We start from the raw sequence: 21,453 nt of genomic DNA, 5'->3' as shown, positions 1-21,453 counted from the left end.
CTCTTCAGCTCAAGGCTAGTACTCTACCACTTGAGTCACAGCACCACTTCTGGTTTTCTAGTGGTTCATTGGAGATAAGAGTCTCACAGACTTTTCCTGTCCAGGCTGGCTTTGAACCATGATCCTCAGATCTCAGCCTCCTAAGTAGCTAGGATGACAGGTGTGAGCCACCGGTGCCCAGCTTTGGTTCAGATTTGGTAGGTAATATGTGGCTAGAAATATATTCATTTCTTCAGGTGTTCCAGTTTATTACACTGTGTTTTGATGTACTCTCTAGTGGCCTTCTTCTATCTCTATTTTATGAACTTCTTGCCCTTTTGTTAGTGTGGCTAAGGGCTTTTCAATCTTGATTTATCTTTTCAAGGAACCAGCTCTTTGTTTCATTGATCCTTTTGTATTGATCTGTTATCTCATTAGCTTCTTCCCTGGTCTTTATTTCTTCCCATGGAAACAGGTTGGCCCCGTTCTTGTTTAGGTGTTTGAGAATGTAGGCATTCATAGGGCAGTGCTTTCTCTGTGACGCAAAGATTCTGGTGGATTGAGTTTTCATTTTCACTGGATCCTACATTTAAAAATTTTTCCCTCTTATTCTGTTGATGACCCATTGATCTTTCAACAGTTTATTGTTTATGAATAAAGAATTATTCTTTATTCTCTGAATTTTAGTTTATCTTGCTGTTGTTGATTTCTAGTTTTATTATGGTTGGATAAAATACAGGCAGTTATTTAAAATGGCTCTGTATTTGTTAAGACTTTCTTTTATGTTCCAAGATATGATTTAGCTTTGAAAAAGTTCTGTAGACCGCTGAGAAAATGTATATTCTATGGCTGTTGGGTGGAATATTCTATAGGGCCTTGTTAAACTCATTTGATCTATAGAATCATTTAATTCTGTTGCTCCTCTGTTGATTTCTTTGTCTGAATGACCTACGTTTTGATGAGAATAGCATATTAAAGTCACCCATCGTTATTATATTGAGGCCTATCTGTGCTTTTATGTCCAGGAGTGTTTATGTATTTATTTACTTTTGTCAGTCTTGGGACTTGAACCCAGAGCTTGGCACTGTCCTTGAATTCTTTTTGCCTGAGGCTAACATTCTACCCCTTTGAGCCACAGTTCTACTTCCAGTTTTGGTGGTTCCTTAGAGATGAGGGTCTCACGGCCTTTTCTGCCCTGGCTGGCTTTGAACCATGATCCTCAGATCTCAGAGTAGCTAGGAAGACAGGTGTGAGCCAGCTGTTCATGGTTAAGAGTGTTTATTTTATGAAGTTGAGTATGTATTTTTCAATTGCTATATTCCTCTTGATAGATTGTTTCCTTTACTAATATTGGTGACCTTCTTTTTTTTTTTGTCAGTCGTGGGGCCTGAACTCTGGGCCTGGGTGCTGTCCCTCAGCTCTTCAGCTCAAGGCAAGGGCTCTACCACGCGAGCCACAGCATCACTTCCGGCTTTTTTTGCTTATGTGGTGCTGAGGAATTGAACCCAGGGCCTCATGCATGCAAGGCAAGTGCTCTACCACTGAGCCACCTTCCCAGCCCCATTGGTGACCTTCTTTTGCCTCTTTTGACTATTTTTGGTTTGAAGTCTGAGTTGTCCGATGTGAGTTTAGCTCCTCCTCCTTCTTGACTGCAGGCTCCATTTCTGTAGAATACCTTTGACATCTTTCCATTCTTTGTCTTCGCCAGTGAGGTGAATTTCTTGTAGAAAACAAATGGCTGTGTCTTGTTTTTAATTCCAATCCACCAGATCTGGAACCATTAACATTCAGAGTTATTACTGGGAAGTTTCTGTCATTTTGTTGTTCTTCCCTAAACCCTATTTGAATAACTACACATCTGGTGATGCTCATTTTTCCTGTACTTTCACGATTGTGTTCGTTTTTTTTTTCTGTGCATAAGATTCCTTTAAGTGGGCTGGGAAGGTGGCTCAGTGGTAGAGCGCTTGCCTCGCATGCATGAGTCCTGGGTTCGATTCCTCAGTACCACATAAGCAGATAAAAGCTGGAAGTGGCACTGTGGCTCAAGTGGTAGAGCACTTGCCTTGAGCTGAAGAGCTGAGGGACAGTGCCCAGGCCCAGAGTTCAGCCCCCATGACCGACAAAAAACAAACAAACAAAAAAGATTCCTTTAAGTATCTTCTTCAGTGCTGGCTACTGGTTGTGAATTCCTTTAGTTTTTGTTTAACAAGGCATGTTTTTATATCTCCTATTATGCAAGAAAACTTTTCTGGGTACTTTAGTCCAGGTTAGCAGTGCTTAACTTTCAGGGTTTGTAATACATTGGTCCGAGTCCTCCTTGCTTTCTTTGCTTTGACCTTGAGAAATCTCCTATTTTATGGGTTTGCCTTTATATATGACATGCCATTCATTCTTGCAGCTTTCAATATTCTTTCCTTGTTCTACACAATTAATATTTTAATTATATTATGCCTCAGAGAGTTATTTGTTGTTGTTTCTGGTCTTGTCTGATTGTTGTTCTAAAAGCATTGTATGGCTAGATGGTCATCGAGCTATCTCCCAGATTTGCCATTTTTCCACAGTTTATTGAATACTAGCAGATAAAGGCATGACTTGATTTTTTATATTTTTTTTAATTATTTCATTTTTTATATTTATGTGGTACCAAGGAATTGAACCCAGGGCCTCATGCATGCTAGGCAAGCACTCTACCACTAAACCACATTCCCAACCCAAGTCATAACTTTAGCTTGTACCTCTTCTTCTGCATCCTTAATTTATATATTTTGGTCTTTTCACCATTCCTGTGATTCCAGAAGTTTTATGTGTTCCATTCATACTTTCTTGTTTTTCTAAAAAACAATTGTTATTGTAAAGATGATGTACAGTGGGGTTACAATTGCATGAAGCAGGTAATGAGTACATTTCTTTTTGGACAATGTCATCCCTTCCCTCACTCTCTCCAATTTTTCCCTCCCATACTCATCCATAAGTTGTATAGTTCGTTTTCTATATAGTGTCCCAGGGAGTAGCACTGCTGTATCTGTTCACCCTTTGTCCCTCCATTTCTGTTGCCCCTCTTATCCTCCCAAAGACAGATAAAGAAACAAGACAGAAAGAAAAGGAAACAAAAACAGCCACAATGGAAAAACCTCATTTCTGTTTCCTGGAGTTTATTTCGATAAATACTATTTTATATGATCAAAGGCACACAGACATTGAGCCTTTGTGTTCTTCTCCTAAGAGAATCCTCCTTCTATCTCTCTGTGTGTGAATGTCCAGATTCCTGTATAATCTTGTGTTTTTTTTTTTAAATTCTTTATCTGACTATTCTAAATCTGAGTTTTCTAATTCATCTACTTTGTTTAATTCAAGCCCTGGAATTCTGTTTTGGCATTGATCCAGTCTATTGACAAGGCATTCAACTCAACTTGTAATTTGACTTGTTGAGATTTTTATTTCAGAATTTCAATTTGATTTTTTTCAGGGTTTCTGTATCTTTATTGAATTATTTTTAAAAACGTATCCTGCATTGGCTTTCTTGTTTCATTTAGGTGTTTGCTTTCATTCCATTGTTCGTTGCATGCATTTTAAAATTCATTCAGGTGTTTGTACATGTCCTCCTTTAATTTCATTGTTCATTTTTACAACCATTCTTCTGGGTTCTTTGGGATTTCATCCACTTAACTTTCATCAGTGTCCATTGTGCAGTTGTCTTTTGGAGGGTCATACTGACTTTTTTCCCTCATGTTTCCTGTCTCTCTGCATTGGAATTTTGAGCACCTGAGGCCAAGTCATTGGTTAGTAGTTGTAATCACATGATTTTTAAATGAGCACATTTTCAGTGTTTAAATGAGCATGTTTTTAGTTTTTAAGCAGGAATTTTTAGTGGCAGGGTTGAGATAGTTTCTTACCACAAGACTGGGGATATAGTTCAGTAGCCAAATAATTGCCCACAATGTTTAGCTCACTGGGCTGGATTCCCAACATCACTGAGAGGAAAATGAGCTGAGTTCTCTTGTTTCTTGAGTATGAGATCTTGTTTTGTGTGACCATATCTCTGTGATGAGTTGTCCTGTTGTGGGCTACTGTCACTTCTGTATCTTCCCTTTTTTGTGTTCCTGGCTTCAAGCAGCTTTGTAGCTGGTGGACCTGGCAGGTTTTGGCTTGATCTACAAACTCCCCTCTTCCCACCCTATGACCAGCAAGTATCCAAGCCTAAGGATTTCTCCCAAATACATCAGAAAATGGGAGTGGGGAGCAAACAGAGTGCCAAGTTCTACACTGGCTGGGGGAGAACTGAGGGATTCAGGCATGATTGTTGCTAGACTCGGTGCTCTCAGAGTCTGCTCTGCAAACCCCACAGGAGGGGAATGAGCCACCAGGCCTTCAGACTCCACTAAGCAGTTCACCCTGTGGGACGGGGGGGAAGCATGCAGTTTTCAGGGCCTGGCCAGAGCTCTCAGTCCTGCAAACACATGCACTCGAGAAGGCAGAAGACCCAGGCCTGGTATCCCAGGCTTTCAGGCTCTTGCATTTCTCTTTTATGGATCATGTTCTTGTGCATGTGGCGCAGTGTGAGAATGAACAGCTGTGTAAAAGGGAGTTATCTGATCCATAAACATGCTACATTTCCCCATCTCTTTAGAGATTTGGTGTTGTTCATCCATGATTTATCATTTCATCTACCAGTCCTGTAGATCTTTTGCTAGATTTTTGCCCAAGGATTTAATTTTATGGTGCTACTGGAATAGGTACTGAGTTAGTAATGGTTGTACTCCAGCTGTTCATTGCTAATGTAGAGAAATACACTTGATTTTTATATATTGCCTTTCTGACTTATGATCTTGTTCTCCGGAAGCCTTTATGGTGTTTGTGTGTGTGTGTGTGTGTGTGTGTGTGTGTGTGTGTGTGTGTGTGTGTGTGTGTGTGTGTGTGTGTGTGTGTGATACGGGCAATTATTGCATTGAATAATGAGTTTTCCTATTTGATAGTCTGCCTGCCTTTTATTTCTATTCCTTGATTTGTTGCATGATGAGGCCTTTTAGCATAATACTGAATAGGAATGGTAAGAAAAGGCCAGGTGGCTCACACCTGTCATCTTAGCTACTTGAGAGGCTAAGGTGCTAGAGGGGGATCATAGTTTGAGACCAGCCTGAGCAAAAGGGTTTACAAGACTCCTCCTCAATGCATGGCTTGGTAACATGGTACCTAAGCCTCCATCCTACACTGCCTGGTGAGCCGCGTTTTGTGAAGTGAAGCATGAATCCAGTGTACCTCCCCCGCCCCATCAAGCTCCTCATTTTGGAGATTCGTGTGTGTGTGTGTGTGTGTGTGTGTGTGTGTGTGTGTGTGTGTGTGTGTGTGTGTGTGTGTGTGTGATGGGACCTGAACTCTGGGCCTGGGCTCTGTCTCTCTGCTCTTTAGCTCAAGACTAGTGCTCTACCACTTGAGCCACAGAACTTCTGGCTTTTTCTGCTTATGTGGTGCCGAGGAATCAAACCCAAGCCTCTTGTGTGTAAGGCAAACACTCTACCACTGAGCCATCTTCCCAGCCCAAGACTTGGAGATTCTTAGAAGCATTCCTAAGAGCCCAACTAGAAACAGTGGTCTAGTGATCACCCATTGATGAGTGAAGACATAGTGTATTTATACTTGGGAATATTAATTGGTAATAAAAAGGAACAAAATATTCGTATGTAACCCCCCCCTCACAAAAAAGTGAATCTTGAAATTATGAAGTGAAAAAAAAAATTCACGCACTGTGGTTGGAGGCATGACTCAACCAATATGTGAATGTATCAACTCCCAGTCTCAGGCCCAAACAAACAAACAAAAACAGACACTGTATGATTGCATTTTTATAACATTCTTGGAAAGGCAAAAGTGTTACAAACCAGTGGAAGCTGGGGTCTGGGTTCAGGGCCGGGAATTGTCTGCAGAGGTTCAAGGGAGTGTTTAGGAGGGACAGAAGTGTTGATTGTGGATCTGTGTTTTGATTGTGGTCATAGTTACATGGTTAATCAAACTGTGTCCTTAAAACAGACAGATGAAGCCAAGCACCAGTGGCTCATGCCTGTCATCCCAGCTACTCAGGAGGCTGAGATCTGAGGATCCGGGTTCAAAGCCAGCCTGGGCAGGAAAGTCTGTGAGACTATTATCTCCAATGAACCACCAGAAAGTCAGAAGTGGCCCTGTGGCTCAAGTGGTAGAGCGCTCGCCTTGAGCTGAAGAGCAGAGGGACATTGCCCAGGCCCAGAGTTCGAGACCCACAACCAAGAAAGAAAAGAGATAGAAGCCGGGCGCCGGTGGCTCACACCTGTCATCCTAGCTACTCAGGAGGCTGAGATCTGAGGATCACGGTTCAAAGCCAGCCCAGGCAGGAAAGTTCATAAGACTCTTATCTCCAATAAACCGCTAGAAAATGAGAAGTGGTGCTGTGGCTAAAGCGATAGAGCACTCGCCTTGAGCTGAAGAGCATAAGGACAGTGCCCAAGCCCAGAGTTCAAGCCCCATGACAAATGAGAGAGAGAGAGAGAGAGAGAGAGAGAGAGAGAGAGAGAGAGAGAGAGAGAAGGAAAGGAAATGCATGATCACCCAAAGAATTTTAGGTGAATATTGATAGCAGCTTGATTCATCAGAATTCTAAGCCAGAGATGGACAAGCTGGTGGTAAGCAAGTGAACGGGCTCATGAATCCTAGACACACACATCACAGATGGAGCTCAAACTCAGGCCTGATTCGAGAATGTTCTGTGGAACTCCATGGAGCAGGAAGAGCTATTCTCTGAGGCATAGGGGAGGTTGGACTGAAAGGTTCCAGAGGAGCCTTATAGAGAAACAGATCTTACTTTTCACTGGTCAGGTTACCTGTGTGCATACACCTGTCAAAATTCAACAGCCTGGGGTCGCCGGTGGCCCACACCTGGCATCCTAACTACTCAGGAGGCTGAGATCTGAGGATCACGGTTCAAAGCCAGCCTGGGGCAGGAAAGTCCATGGGACTCTTATCTCCAGCAAAAAGCTGAAAGTGACGGTATGGCTGAAGTGGGAGAGTACCAATCTTGAGCAAGAAAGTTTAGAAGAGTGTGAGGCCTTGAGTTCAAGCTCTGGTACCAAAAAAAATTTTTTTAACAACACCTTTTAATATAAAATAAAATGTCCACACCTTGAGCACAGCTCATGGGTGCATCTTACTGTATATTAAAAGAAAAAAGGTGCAAGCCAGGATGTGTATATAGTTTGAAACTTTGATGACGTGGTTGCAATCCGTGTGTAATTTAGAATCTGGTTTGAGACATTCTTGGTGAAGAACTGAAAACATAAATTAATGGTGAAAAGCCTTTAAAAAAATAGGATGTTATTGCTATTAAAGAGTCATACAGAGGAGTTACAATCCATAAGTCAGTTGATGAGTACCATTTTTCTTAGACAATGTCACCTGAAAATCCTCTTTAAAAAAAAATAAGAGATGAAGTTGAAAGGTCAAATCATGGCTGGGAAGGTGGCTCAGGGGTAGAGTGCTTGCCTAGTATGCATGAAGCCCTGGGTTCGATTCCTCAGTGTACCACATATACAGAAAAAAGTCAGAAGTGGCGCTGTGGCTCCAAGTGGTAGAGCGCTAGCCTTGAGCAAAAGAGGCTCAGGGACAGCGTCCAGGCCCTGAGTTCAAGTCCCCAGACCGGCAAAAAAAAAAAAAAAAAGGAAAGAAAGAAAAAGAAAAGGCCAAATCCTATTGATAAGAATTACTGCTTCCTGTCATTTCTCCATGCTTTGCCTACCCAGTTTGGGAGTCTCAAGTGGGTGATTTGGGTCCCACTTTCTGGCCTCTTATCTCCTGGGAATTTGAATGATGCCTGCATCCTGGGTCCAAAGGCCTGTTGTTTCTCAGTCTTTTGTTTCCTGCACACACACATACAGGAAACTTGAAGCTGGTTTAGATCATTTCTGTGGGGTTGGGGAGTCTTCCCCTCTCCCCATGATCTTAATGATCTAGACATCATCATTAAAAGAAATCATTTTGCTTTAATCTGGATAAGCAATCTGCCGGGTGGGAGCGGTAGGTGCATTGTCTTCTGAAATAAACCTTTGCTAAGGGAAGCCGAGGGCTGGGCTGGTGTGGCCTGGCTCAGTCTCCACTGAGCCATCGTGTTTAATTTTCTGCCCACAGGTAGGCCCTGGAGGGACAGTTTTTCCCCTATAGCTGAAGGTCCCATGTAGTCAGCTAAGGAGCTGTTTTGTTTATATGTTTTTATTGGTGGTGTTGGTGTGTGTCTGTCCATAGATGCCAGTACTAGGGCTTGAACTCAGGGCCTGGGCACTGTCCCTGCGCTTTTTTTCTACCTCAAGGAAAGCCATAGCTCTACTTCTGGCTTTTTTTTCCCCCACTTTTTTTTTTTTTTTTTTTGGTAGTTGATTAGAGATAAGAGTCTCATAGTCTTTTCTGTCTGGGCTGGCTTTGAACCCCAATCCTTAGATCTGGTGGGCAGCTGGGGATTACAGACCCTGAGTCTGTTTGTAGATGAAAGGGATCTTACCCCGGAGCCATGATGTGAAAAACTGACAAATAAATAAGGATCCAAAGATAAGCAAGATCCAGTGATGCCTGAGCCCTCCCCCTCCCCCTCTCACACCCCCCTCCCCTCATGTTCCCAGCCTAGGGACGGCCCCACACCACAGCATCTCCATCGTGCAAACTTCTGTCTCCAGTCCCTTGTGAGGCTGGGCTAATCTGTCCCCTTCCCACCCTGTCATGTTTGTAGCCTGCGTACCTCCTAACCTCTCAGCCCACCTGAAAGATCCCTCCACTTTCTGGTGAAAAAGACCAACAGAAAGTTCTTAGGGCTTTAAGATCTTGTATTACCCCCGCCCTCCCCACCTACCACCCCTGAGCAGGCCCATTTTACACAGGATCAAATTTCCCTTCTTTAAGTAGGAGCTCTGTGTGCCCAATACACACACACACATACACACACACACACACACACACATACACACACGCACACACACAATCACCAGAGTCATGAATGTGAAGAACACATTTTTTTTTTCCTTTATTCCTCCCCCTTTGGTGTCCTAACGTGGGTCGCGGTGCAGGGCTGCAGGTGTTGATTGTCTGTGCAGATCTGCTCAGGTCTAGGGGCTCCTAGATGGAGTTGGGAGGGGGAGGAGGAGGGGACGGGGGGAGTTCATGGCCAGGTCACCTCTACCGCATCCCCCCACCCCGTCCCCCCCACAACCCCAGCCCCAGTGGGTGGGGCAGAGCATCAGCTGCTGTGTTTGGTTTCCTTTGGTCCTGGGGATTTAGATAAAAGAACTGCTTTTATTGATTGGGGGGGACAGAGAGGGAGAAAAGGGGGCGGAGGGGGCGCGGCTAGAAGACCGCCTTTTTGCCTTTTCATTTTGTTTTTTCTAAGCAAACATTTATTGAGCATTTACTGTGTGCTCAGCATCCCGGCCAAATGCTTTTCAGACCCCATGCTTGGGGGAGAGGGGGAGGTTGATTCCTCCTGACAGCCAGCCCCGCTCCCCATGGCCCGTTAGGGTCTCTCTTCTACCCAGGAGGAGACAGAAGCTCAGAAAGGTGAAGTGATTGGCCCTGGGCCGCACAGGATATAAATAGTCCAAGGAGAGGGCCTGGGAGCTTGCTTGCTTTTTTGTGGGTCGTGGGGCTTGAACTCTGGGCCTGGGCGCTGTCCCTCAGCTCTTCAGCTCAAGGCGAGCGCTCTACCACTTGAGCCACAGCGCCACTTCTGGGTTTTTTGGTGGTTCATTGGAGATAAGAGTCTCATGAACTTTCCTGCCCGGGCTGGCTTTGAACCTGGATCCTCAGATCTCAGCCTCCTGAGTAGCTAGGATGACGGCCTGGGAGCTTTCTTTTACACCGGGCCTGACTTCTCTCCTCTTGCTGTCCTGCCCATGCTGGCACTGGATAGCCACTGGTTGCCATGGAAACGCCTACCTTTCCCCCTCCTCGGTTCTTACCACCCAAGGAACCTGTCCTGCTGTGGTCGAGTCCTGTCCCCGCGCTGGGCCCGCATGGGAACCTTTCCAGACCCCTCCCTGGTGGGCCTGGGGTCCATCCGTGCTGCGCAGGTGCGGCCCGACCCCGGCCTGGTGGGAATGTCGTAGAAGGAACAGGCCAGGGCTGCAGACGCAAGGGGACCCGTGGAGCCACACAGACATGGGGGGCGCGAGGTGAGTGGAGGAAGGCCAGAACACACACGGGGTACAGGGAGCGGGCCGGGGTCCTGCAAGTGGAGATGACAGAGACAGAAATGCATGGGGCGCGTGTTTGCCAAGACCCAGTCGGACCCCTCCCAGCAGAATGAGGGGAGACCGGTGCCCCCCCCCACTCTAGGTGAGGGGCTGAGGGGCCTCCAGGGAAACTCCTCGGCCCAGTCGGGAAAGGAGACGGGGCTCATCCCCTCTTCCACAGCCCGGGTTTCCTCACCCATGGCTTGCGGCCCCCGTGCTCGTGGGGAAGCCAGGGTCGTGCGGGTGTTGGGGTCGGGTGTTGGGGTTCCTGGGCTCTGGGGACCACCACCACCGGCCGATGTCAGCAGTCACCCCGGCAGAACACCACCGGCCTGCCCTGACTCCCCAGGGGTTCTGTTAGGTTGATCCCATCAGTTCTGTGTGTGTGTCTGTCTGTCTGTCTATCTGTCTGTCTGCCAGCCTGTCTGTGTCTCTTCCTGGATCCCCAGGGGTTCTGTTAGGTTGATCTCATCAGTTCTCTGTGTGTGTGTGTGTGTGTGTATGTGTGTGTGTGTGTGTGTGTGTGTGTCTGTCTGTCTGTCTGTATGTCTGTCTGTCTGACTGTCTGTCCCTCACTCCCCAGGATTTATGGTTGGTTGATTCCATCAGTTCTCTGTGTGTGTGTGTGTGTGTGTGTGTGTGTGTGTGTGAGAGAGAGAGAGAGAGAGAGTGTCTGTCTGTCTGTCTGTCTGTCTGTGTCTGTCCCTGACTCCCCAGGGGTTATGTTAGGTTGATTCCATCCATTCTGTGTGTGTGTGTGTGTGTGTGTGTGTGTCTGTCTGTCTGTCTGTATGTCTGTCTGTCTGACTGTCTGTCCCTCACTCCCCAGGATTTATGGTTGGTTGATTCCATCAGTTCTCTGTGTGTGTGTGTGTGTGTGTGTGTGTGTGTGTGTGAGAGAGAGAGAGAGAGAGAGAGAGAGAGAGAGAGAGAGAGAGAGAGAGAGAGTCTGTCTGTCTGTCTGTCTGTGTCTGTCCCTGACTCCCCAGGGGTTATGTTAGGTTGATTCCATCCATTCTGTGTGTGTGTGTGTGTGTGTGTGTGTGTGTGTGTGTGTGTGTGTCTGTCTGTCTGTCTGTCTGTCTGTCTGTCTGTCTGACTGACTGTCTGTCCCTCACTCCCCAGGGTTTATGGTTGGTTGATTCCATCAGTTCTGTGTGTGTGTGTGTGTGAGAGAGAGAGAGAGAGAGAGAGAGAGAGAAAGAGAGAGAGAGAGAGAGGAGAGAGAGAGAGAAAGAGTGTGTCTGTCTGTCTGTCTGTGTCTGTCCCTGACTCCCCAGGGGTTATGTTAGGTTGATTCCATCCATTGTGTGTGTGTGTGTGTGTGTGTGTGTGTGTGTGTGTGTGTGTGTGTGTGTGTGTGCGCGTGTCTGACTGTCTGTCCCTGACTCCCCAGGGTTTATGGTTGGTTGATTCTATCAGTTCTATCTGTGTCTGTGTCTGTGTGTCTGACTGTCTGACTGTCTGTCCCTGACTCCCCAGGATTTATAGTTGGTTGATTCCAGCTGTTCTGTGTGTGTGTGTGTGTGTGTGTGTGTGTGTGTGTGTGTCTGTCTGTCTGTGTCCATGTCCATGGGTGTCTGCAAATACTGGGGCTTCAGCTCAGGACCTGAGCGCTGTTTGACCCTTCACTATTTTTACTTCTGTCACTTGAGCCTCAGCGCCACTTCTGGTTTCCTGGTGGTTCACCCGAGAGAAGAGTCTCCGGGACTTTCCTGCCCGGGCTTGGCTTTGAACCACCATCGTCAGATCTCCGCCTCCCGAGTAGCCAGGATGACAGGCGTGAGGGCCGCAGGGCGCCGGGCTAGGGCACCTGAGTTTTGTTCGTGTCCGGCGTGAGGCTTGGGATTGATGGAGTAGGAGGTGGCAGTCTGTATTTCGGGGTCACGTTGGTCACTTTAATTCCTGGACAGGACTCCGGGCCGTGGGGGGATGGAACCTGTCAGGCTACTGCTGACCCCCTAGGCAAACTGGGACCTCCCCCAGCCGGCCACCTACCGTGGCCTGGGCGGCCGGGGCGGGGCCCTGACCCCAGGGAGAGGCCCTCCGCGCCTGCCCACTTAGCTCTGTCCAGCCCCGCCCCCCCTCTCCAGTCCATCATTGAATCAATCAGGCTAATCTGCCCGGCCCTCGATAAGGGAGGGCGATCGGGTTTCAGGGGGATTTTCCTGGGATTACCTCCACTAGCCTCGCAGTCTAGACAGGCCTCTCAGTTACGGGGGTACAGACAAAGGCGAGGATGGGGTGCGGGGGACGCCTGCCTAAGAGATGAGCCTAGATCCTCCCCCCCATACACCACCTCCCCCCTGCCCGCCCGCAGCCTTTGTCCCTCTCTTCCCTTACTGCGGGGGAGGGCAGGGGAGGGGTCCCAGTCATTCCAGTGTGCCTAAACTGGTGAGCAGGAGACCCTGGATCCCCAGGCCCCCTCCACGCAGGGCGTCTCTACACCTCTCCGGGGAGCTGAGACTGGGATCCTAGCGTGCAGGCCTGTAGTAAGGGGGTTCCTAGGAGCTCGCTGCAGGGGGAGTTGTCCTAGAGATGAGGGAGCAGGAGGGGTACACTGCCCCTCCTCCCTCCTCCCTCCTCCTCCTCTTTCTTCTCTTTGTCTGTCTCTGTCTCTCTTTCTCTCTCACACATACACACGTTTATTTAGAGATTGGGTTAGTTGGCAGTTCTGTCTTTGTTTTTAGCCTTAGTGCCAGCCCGGTGGCTTGAACTCAGGGCCTGGGCTCTGTCCCTCGGCTCTTTTGCTCTGAGCTAGCTAGCACTCTACAGTTGGAGCCATAGCACCAACTTCCGGTTTTCTGGTGGTTCATTGGAGATCAGAGTCTCACGGCCTTTCCTGCCTGGGCTGGCTTTGAACCATGATCCTCAGATCTCAGCCTCCCTGAGTAGCTAGGATGACAGGCATGAGCCATCGGTACCTGTCTTGGTTTTTATTGTTATTACTAGGTAGTTGTACAAAGGGGATTGCAATTCCCTAAGTCAGGGTATGAGGACAATACTTCTTGGTCTTCGGCTCATTCTTCCCCATTTCTCCCCCTCCTGTACCTACCTTGGGTTATGTTGTTCGTTTATATAAGTTGCATTGAATACAGTGACTACATTTGTTTTCCCTCCCTGCCTCCATTCCTTGTGCTTGCTAAGCAGGTACTCTACCACCTGAGTCACGCCCCCCGTCCCTTTTTGCCATCACATTTTTGCCCAGGCAAGCCGGGAACCACAATCCTCTATTTGTGCTTCCTGCACTACAGTCAGGTACCACCAGGCCTGGCTTTTTTATTGGTTGAGATGAGATCTTGGGAGCTCTCTGCCTGAGCGGGCCTGGAACTGTGATCCTCCTAGAATAACTAAGATCATAGATGTGGGCCACCACCCCTGGCTGTGCAGTGGGTTTTCTGGAGACAGGATCTTGCTGTGTATCCCAGGCAGGCCTTGAACTCCTGATCTGTCTGCGTGCTGGGAGTTTCAGGTGTATGAAATGCTTGTGATACATCGGTAGGTACTAGGGTTTGAACTCAAGTCCTCCTGTTTGCTTGTCTGCCTTGCTCAGCGGGTGCTCTACCTCTTGAGCCAAGCCTCCCATGCCACCTTATTGCTGGTTATTTTGAAGATGGAGCCTCACAGACTTTTCTGCCTGGGCTGGTCTTGAACCAAGATCCTCCTTAGTAAGAACACAGGAATGAACACAGTGCCCTTTTCTGAATGCACCCAATGGGAGGATTCTTCCTGCATCCTTCCCACAGGCCTGATTTGAAAGCATAGTGAAGAGATTGTTACAGCAGGTGAAGCGTGTTTGCGTGTCCAGAGTCGTATCTATTTGAAGAACTCGGCGCATCGGCTCTGGCCACGTGCGTTGTGTGTGATTCTGTCAAGTCTGGGTTTCTGAGACTCGGAAAATGGGGGTCAAATACAACTGCTTCCATTTCTAAGAGCCGACCGTGTTCATTTTCACAGCTGATTCTATTTCCTGCTGTCTTCCTCAGCCGTGTAGAGCAGAGAAAATTAGCCTTTTCTGGTTAGTCCATTGGCAGCTCTTCTTGTGTGTGTGTTTGCCTGTATCGTCTTATTTAATCTTCACCTTGAACCTGGGGGGCAAATCTTAGGACTATTTAAAATGTTTTATAGGGAATAGACATCTTGCTATAAGAATGAGATGACTGCCCAAACCACACAACTAGTACAAGCCTCCGTGCGGTACAGACTCTGGGCTGAGTACTGGGAATTCTCAGAAAATGAGTGCCCTTCAAAGCTGCCTGTAAGTTAACAGGAAGAATTCAACCTTTCAGGCTGGGAAGGTGGCTTAGTGGTAGAGTGCTTGTCTTGCATGCATAAATCCCTGGGTTTGATTCCTCAATACCACATACATAGAGAAAGCTGGAAGTGGTGCTGCGGCTCAAGTGGTAGAGCGCTTGCCTTGAGCTGAAGAGCTCAGGGACAATGCCCAGGTCCAGAGTTCAAGCCCCACGGCCCATAAACACACACATACACACACACACACACACACACACACACACACACACACACACACACACACACACACACACACAAAAAAAAAACATTCCTTAAGAACAATTTAAACAAACTTACTGTCCAATCCAATCACCTGTCCTTAGGTGATCTATCCATATGGGTTTTGTTTTGTTTTTTGTTGGTCGTGGGGCTTGAACTCTAGGCCTTGGCACTGTCCCTCAGCTCTTCAACTCAAAGCGAGTGCTCCACCACTTGAGCCACAGCACCACTTTTAGTTTTCTGGCCCAGGCTGGCTTTGAACCATGATCCTCAGATCTCAGCCTCCTGAGTAGGTAGGATTACAGGCGTGAGCCACCAGTGCCCAGTCAGTCGTATAGGTTTTCAATTATGACTGTGAAGCATTTTCCCATGCTAGTTGATGGTAGTTACAGGCTAACAGGTCCAGTAGGGTCTCCCTAGGCTGATGGCAAGTGTGACAGAGGCTGTGTTTTCTTTCTGGAAGCTTCATTTTCCCTTGGCCTCTCCCAGATTCGAGAGCCTGTCTATAATTCCTCGGCTGCTGGCCATCTTCTCCACGTCCCAAGCACGGGCCATGGCCTCCTCATACCACCACTCCAACTTCCTCCTCTTTTCTCCCATGCCAAGGCTCTGATAATCATACAAGGCCTCTCAGATAGTCCAGGAGAATCTCACTTTCTTAAGGGCAGCCGAACTGCATCTTCCATCTTAATTCCCTCTTGTCACGTAATAGAACTGTTCATGGGAGATTAGGAGTTCAGGGGAGATTAGGACCTGGGCCTAGTATAACATGATCCGGGATAATCTTGCTTGCGTAAGGTCAGCGGATTAGCAACCTGTGCATCTCCGAGAGACCATTATTTCCGCCCACTCCACTTCCGAAGATAAATGGAAATACGTTGTCGATGAGAAGGCTTGCACGTGAATAGACAAGGTGTGATTTTTATTCTGTGTAATAGATATCCCCATAAAAATGAAGAAACCACTGATAGATGTCATAACATGGCTGAGTTTTAAAACGATACTTGGTGAATTAAATTTTAAAAAAGTAGTATGAGCCGAGTGCTGGTAGTTCACGCCTGTCATCCTAGCTACTCAGGAGGCTGAGATCTGAGGATCACAGTTCAAAGTCAGCCTAGGCTGAGATTCTTATCTCCACTAAACTTTAAAAAAAAGCCAAAAGTGGATCTGTGACTCTAGTAGAGTGCTAGCCTTTTGAGCAAAAGATGCTGATGGACAGCGCCCAGGCCCTGAGTTCAAGACCCAGGACTGGCACAAACAAAAGACATGTTATCGCATTTCCCTTTCATGAGATTTCCAGCAGAGGGAGATCTACAGAGGAGAGGTCATCTGAGGTTACTTCTGGGTGGAGGTGCCCGTGGGACATCCTGGGATCTTAGAACAATTCTAAAGCTGGGCTGTGGTGGAAGTTGTTGCACAATTCAATAACTAATTAATATCAATGAAGTATATACTTAGGGGTGAATTTTACAGTAAATAACTTATAAGTCACTAAAGCAACTTTTTTGTTTTTGTATTTTTGTGCTGGTCCTGGGGCTTGGACTCCTGGGCCTGGACTGGGCACTGTTCTTGAGCTTTTTTTGCTTAAGACTAGTGCTCTACCACTTGAGCCACAGTTCCACTTCTGGCTTTTTTGGTAGTTAGAGATAAGAGTCTTGGACTGGGAAGATGGCTCAGTGGTAGAGCGCTTGCCTTGCATGCCTGAGGCCCTGGGTTCGATTCCTCAGCACCACATAAGCAAAAAGAAAAAAGCCGGAAGTGGCGCTGTGGCTCTAGTGGTAGAGCACTAGCCTTGAGCTGAAGAGCTGAGGGACAGCACCCAGGCCCAGAGCTCAGGCCCCACAACCAGAACAAAAAAGAAAAAAAGAGATAAGAGTCTTATGAACTTAACTGCCTGGCTGGCTTTGAGTCATGATCCTCAGATCTCAGCCTCCTGAGTAGCTAAGATGATAAGTGTGCACTGTTGACACCTGGCTAAAACAATACATAAATAAGTATATGTATATATAATATATATTTAAAGTATTTAAGCAAGCAAAAGAATACAGCTAGATAGAATTTAAAAGCCCTGGAGGGTAGTTAAATGCCATGGAGGGCAGTTAAATGGGTGTGTTTGGGAATTTAGCAATACACTGGGAATTTTGAGCAGGTAACTTGAGCGTCTTCCGGTGCTGGTGGCTTGCACCTTTAATCCTAGCTACTTAGAAGGCTGAGATCTAGAGGACCTCACTTCAAGAACAGCCTGGGTAGAAAAGTTCACTAGACTCCAACTCCAAAGTGACCAGCAAAAAGCCAGGCTGGAGGCATCATTAAAATGGTAGAGTATCACCTAAGCAAGCAAGCAGAGTGAATTCAAAGCCCCGAGTTTAAACTCAGTATCGAAAAAAATAAAAAATATCTGTGCTCTTCCGCATACAAAGCCCTAGAAACATTGATGCCTTCATAGCAAACAGTGTATATGTAGTTGCTCAGTTAATGTTTTCTGCTGGATTGTGTCATGAATGGGAACAGGCCTTGTTGGAGAACTGGCTGATTTCAGGAGTGGGTAGAAAAAAAAAGTACAAATGCCAGAAATGTTGGCGTCCTCAAAGAAGGGTACCCATGTGTGAAAAGCAAAAACAAAAACTTCTGCTGGCCCAACCTGGCATGTGCTCACGTCAAAATATATGTAAAGATGAGGCTGGATTAGAAGCCATTAAACAGTCATCTCTGGATTATCTACCCCTTTATGGGCTGTGTGTAAAGGGCTGAGTAAGTTAGACAAGTCTCTGTCCAGCACTCAGTGTAATAATAAGTAGTTGGGGCAGGACTAATTAAAATCATTTCACATTTAATGGTGAAAATACATATGCATACCATTGGTCTTCCACTTGGTACCCCTGCCCTCCATAATGGCAGACTGGCTTTTCTCATTTCTCTCTCTCTTTCTCTCTGCCTTTGCCCTCAGTGGGTAGCGATGTTTTTCCATCACTGAGGTGTCAACGGTGCTTCCTCTCCTAGTCCCCTGTTACCCGCTCCTGTATGGAGCAGCAAGCGAGTATGGTGGGGACCAAGTTGTTGCCCGATCAAAGACTTGTGGCCTATTTCTTGGATTCTAGAACATTCTGAAGCAAAAGAAAGGTTGCCCTTGAGTTGGATTCCATGGGACAAGTCGTGGCCACGTTTGGTTTCAGAGAAATTTACTTTCTTTTCCCAGAGCAGTTTTTCTTCTGCGCCATAGCTAACAGGTTACACAGGAAATTGCATTTTGGGGGCTCACACGGGAACCCAGAAAGGTGGACAAGTGCTCAGCCTGGAGTGTCCCCCTGCCCAAGGCATCTGCCACTTGGGTGGGGATGACCAGGGTATCATCCTAGGAAAATGCCAGCCAGAGGGTTCCTTGAATGAAAGCAACAACATTGGTTGTGGGTGACCTCAGTCCCACCTCCAGGCCCCACCTCTAGGCCCAGGGACCAATGGTGTCTCTTCTCAGTATTTCTTGCCTGCTTCTTCATTTGCATGTTGGTTGGGCCATTGTAAGACCTGCAGCAGTGCCTGTCTTTTTCTGGGTGGCCTGTGGAAAAGGCATCTTGTGAGGAAAGATTCCCCAAGACACCTTGCCAGTGACCTCTTCTTGGCTTAGGAACTGTGGGATAAGATGGAGGTCCTTCTCCCCCCACCCCCATCACCCAGCTTTGAGAAGCTCCTGGAGAGTTTGATCTGCCACACACAAATAGACATCCATCATCTGGGAGCTGGGAATTGGGTTTCTGGAGTCATTTTTATGTGCTGTTTGTGTTGGCTGCTCTGCTCCAAATGGCTCAGGGCCAACATGAAAGGAGAGGAAAGGACTGTCTACTCAGGCAAGGTCACTTGGGGCAGGGTAAGGAGCCTGGAAGGGGTGCGGGGAGGGGGTGAGGAGCCCGGGGCAGGGGGCAGGGCAATCTGGTAGAGTCACATGCCTATCCCTTTGTGGCCGGCCCTGGTTTGGGTTTGGGTTGTGTGTTCTCTTGGGAATGGTGGTGGTGGGGACGGACAAGCCAGATTGCTTCCATGGAGGGAGAAGCAGTTTCTCCCCCAAACACAGCCATTGTGTGGCCTGGGCATCCCAACCATCCTTGCCTTCCTCTTCCTCTGTTAATGGAGCTCAGGGAACATCTGCTGTCTGTGTGCCCCTGCACCAGGCCCTGGGAGCAGAAAGCTCTTAACCCTATGCCTGCCGAGGCAGTGGGACAGCATATGCAGGGGTTCTCTCTCCCTTCATGGGCCCAGGTGCTCATCCTTCTCAAGGAGGCCAGACTGGAGGCTTTCCCAAGCTTCCTCCAGACAGTATAAGGCCAGCTGCTAGAGACATGTCCCCATTCACTGTCTCCTGGGCAGGGAGCCACACAAACAGATAGATTCCTCCCTCCCCTTCGTCTGCAGCATTTCCCCTCAATACGAGCATTGCTTTTTATCTGTCCTCCTTGGAATTGGCTGGGTCTTCTAAATCTAATGATGAACCCTGTCCACTGATTCCTTTCTCTAGGTTTTTGTTGGTGGTGGTGGTGTTATTTGGGATTATTTTCTGGTGATAGTAGAGTCTGAACTCAGGGCCTCACGCTGCCTGGGAAGATACATTTTGTAAGGAAACTGAGTCATATTAGAAGATATTAGACTAAAAAAAGAGCAGAAAGCAAACTTGATAAGCCAGATCAACTTTATAAGGGAAGCTGAAGAGGGACGCCATGGTAACCAGAGGAGAGGCAGACGGTGTAATGGGGGCAGAGGTGGAGGGACTGGAGTATGGTCCCAGAGGGTGGGGGTAGTGGCTGGATGGTACTTGCTTGCAAGTTTGTTGCCTCTGTTTGTTGTTTGTTGTTGAGGCCTGAAGTTGATTACCCAGGCCTGGCTCCAGGAGCCAATTGTTGGATCAAACCCCCTGCTTAGTCAGGTGTGGCCCATTGGAGGAATTTGGTGGGGGTGGGGGTGTAGGGAAGGGATTGTCATGGGGGGGGGGCGGGTAGAGAAAGGGTTTTCACATTTTGAGATTGCAAGTTCTTATCACTTTTTTTGGGGGGGGGGTGGTCGTGGGTCTTGAACTCTGGGCCTGGGCGCTGTCCCTAAGCAATTCAGCTCAAGGCAAGTGCTCTACCACTTGAGCCACAGCACCACTTCCAGCTTTTTCTGCGGATGTGGTGCTGAGGAATCGAACCCAGGACCTCCTGCATGCAAGGCAAGCGCTCTACCGCTGAGCCACCTTCCCAGCCCCTTCCCCGGGCCTTTTAACTACTCTAGATTTGGAAGAGGAAGACGATTGCTTCTCTCAGGGCAAAGCAAGGACAGAAAGGCAGACAGACTGAGACACAGACACCTGGGAAATGCCTCCTGAGCCCACGATCAGCTTTCCCACAGGCCTCTCCTGGCTGCGTCCACATCTGACGTGTGCAGCCAGAACGTTCCAGGCTCGACCACTATCCCGGCCACCCTGTACTAATATTCAATGCTTGTCCCATTCAGAAACAAGGTAGAACCTGATCCCGAACAAACCCTTTCCAGACTTCCTTGCATGTCGATAGTTAGTGGGCAGACAATCCTCAAAACTGGCCAGGTGCCCGCTTTGCAAAGATTCCTGCCCTCAATTCCTCCCTGCTTGCTTTCCCCTCCCCCGCCCCCTCTGCAAGCACAGACAGCCAGAGAACTTGGGGTGCCTGGGCCTTCCGGTAACTTTGGGATACCAACCCACTGTGGAATAAGGGTTTGATCTCTCTAAACCCCCAAAACATAATTGCACACCCCCTCCTTCTCCCCATCATCAGCTCAAGAGAAGAGACAACCCAAGCTGGGAAGGTGGCTCAGTGGTAGAGCGCTTGCCTAGCATGCATGAAGCCCCGAGTTCGATTCCTCAGTACCCCATACACAGAAAAAGGCAGAAGTGGAGCTGTGGCTCAAGTGGTAGGGTGCTAGCCTTGAGCAAAAGAAGCTCAGGGACAGTGCTCTGAGGCACTGAGTTCAAGCCTGGGGCTGTGGGGAGAGAAAGGGGGTAGGAAAGAAGAGAGAGGGAGGAGAGAGAGAGAGGAGAGAGAATCCATAAGCCCCAATGCTTTTCTCTCTAAACTTTTCTCATTTGTTTCAGGGCCTGGCTGTCTCCTACACCTCCAGAGTGGTTCGCAGCACAACCCAGTGCCCCTGGGTATGGACTTTGCAGCCCAAGAAAACTTGGCCCCCGGGTCCAATTCTGTCTTTCTCCCTGTGCATCTTTGGCCAAGTCATTTTACCTCAATTTGCTCATTCTCCAGAACAAGATAATCATATTTTCCTGGGTGACTCAGCTTTCTCCTACTGCAAACATATCTGAGAGTCCACTTACAAAGGGGAATAAAAGGTTTTATCTTGGGTCCCGTTGGAGAGGTTCTGATCCGTGATCTGTTGATCTCAAAACGAGGAGGTAGTTCATCCTGGCAGGATGGACATTTGCCTCATGGAGACGGGGAAGGATGAGAGATATCGAGGAAGATACGGAGGTCCCATAATCCCCTTTTTAGGGCATGTTCCCAGTGACCTCCCGCTAGGCCCCACCTCTTAGTTTCACCTTCTCCCAATTTTATGAAGCGAGGGCCTGAGCCTGGAGACAATCAAGGTGGGAACATCTATTTACAGAGGTATTCCCACTCCAAACCAGACACCAACACGGATGAGAGGAACAGATCTATGGCATGGAAAGTTCTGGCACCCACTACTTAGATAATGGCCATTCCACAGTGGTTGT

The 21,453-nt window shown here is 47.8% G+C and overlaps 1 long non-coding RNA gene across 1 annotated transcript in view; it reads left to right on the top strand.

Moving 5' to 3' along the window:
- Window positions 1–21,079, top strand: part of LOC138809386 (uncharacterized) — a 38,742-nt gene extending 17,663 nt beyond the window's left edge. The window contains exon 3 of the long non-coding RNA XR_011366826.1: window positions 20,821–21,079. This is a non-coding gene — a long non-coding RNA (uncharacterized lncRNA). The remainder of the gene's footprint in view (window positions 1–20,820) is intronic.
- The last annotated feature ends 374 nt before the right edge of the window (window positions 21,080–21,453 follow it).

The sequence above is a fragment of the Dipodomys merriami genome, unplaced genomic scaffold (genome assembly GCF_024711535.1).
Source record: "Dipodomys merriami isolate MVZ:Mamm:240054 unplaced genomic scaffold, mDipMer1.0.p SCAF_496, whole genome shotgun sequence".
Taxonomy (NCBI): Eukaryota; Metazoa; Chordata; class Mammalia; order Rodentia; family Heteromyidae; genus Dipodomys; species Dipodomys merriami.
This window is presented reverse-complemented; position numbering and strand designations above follow the sequence as displayed.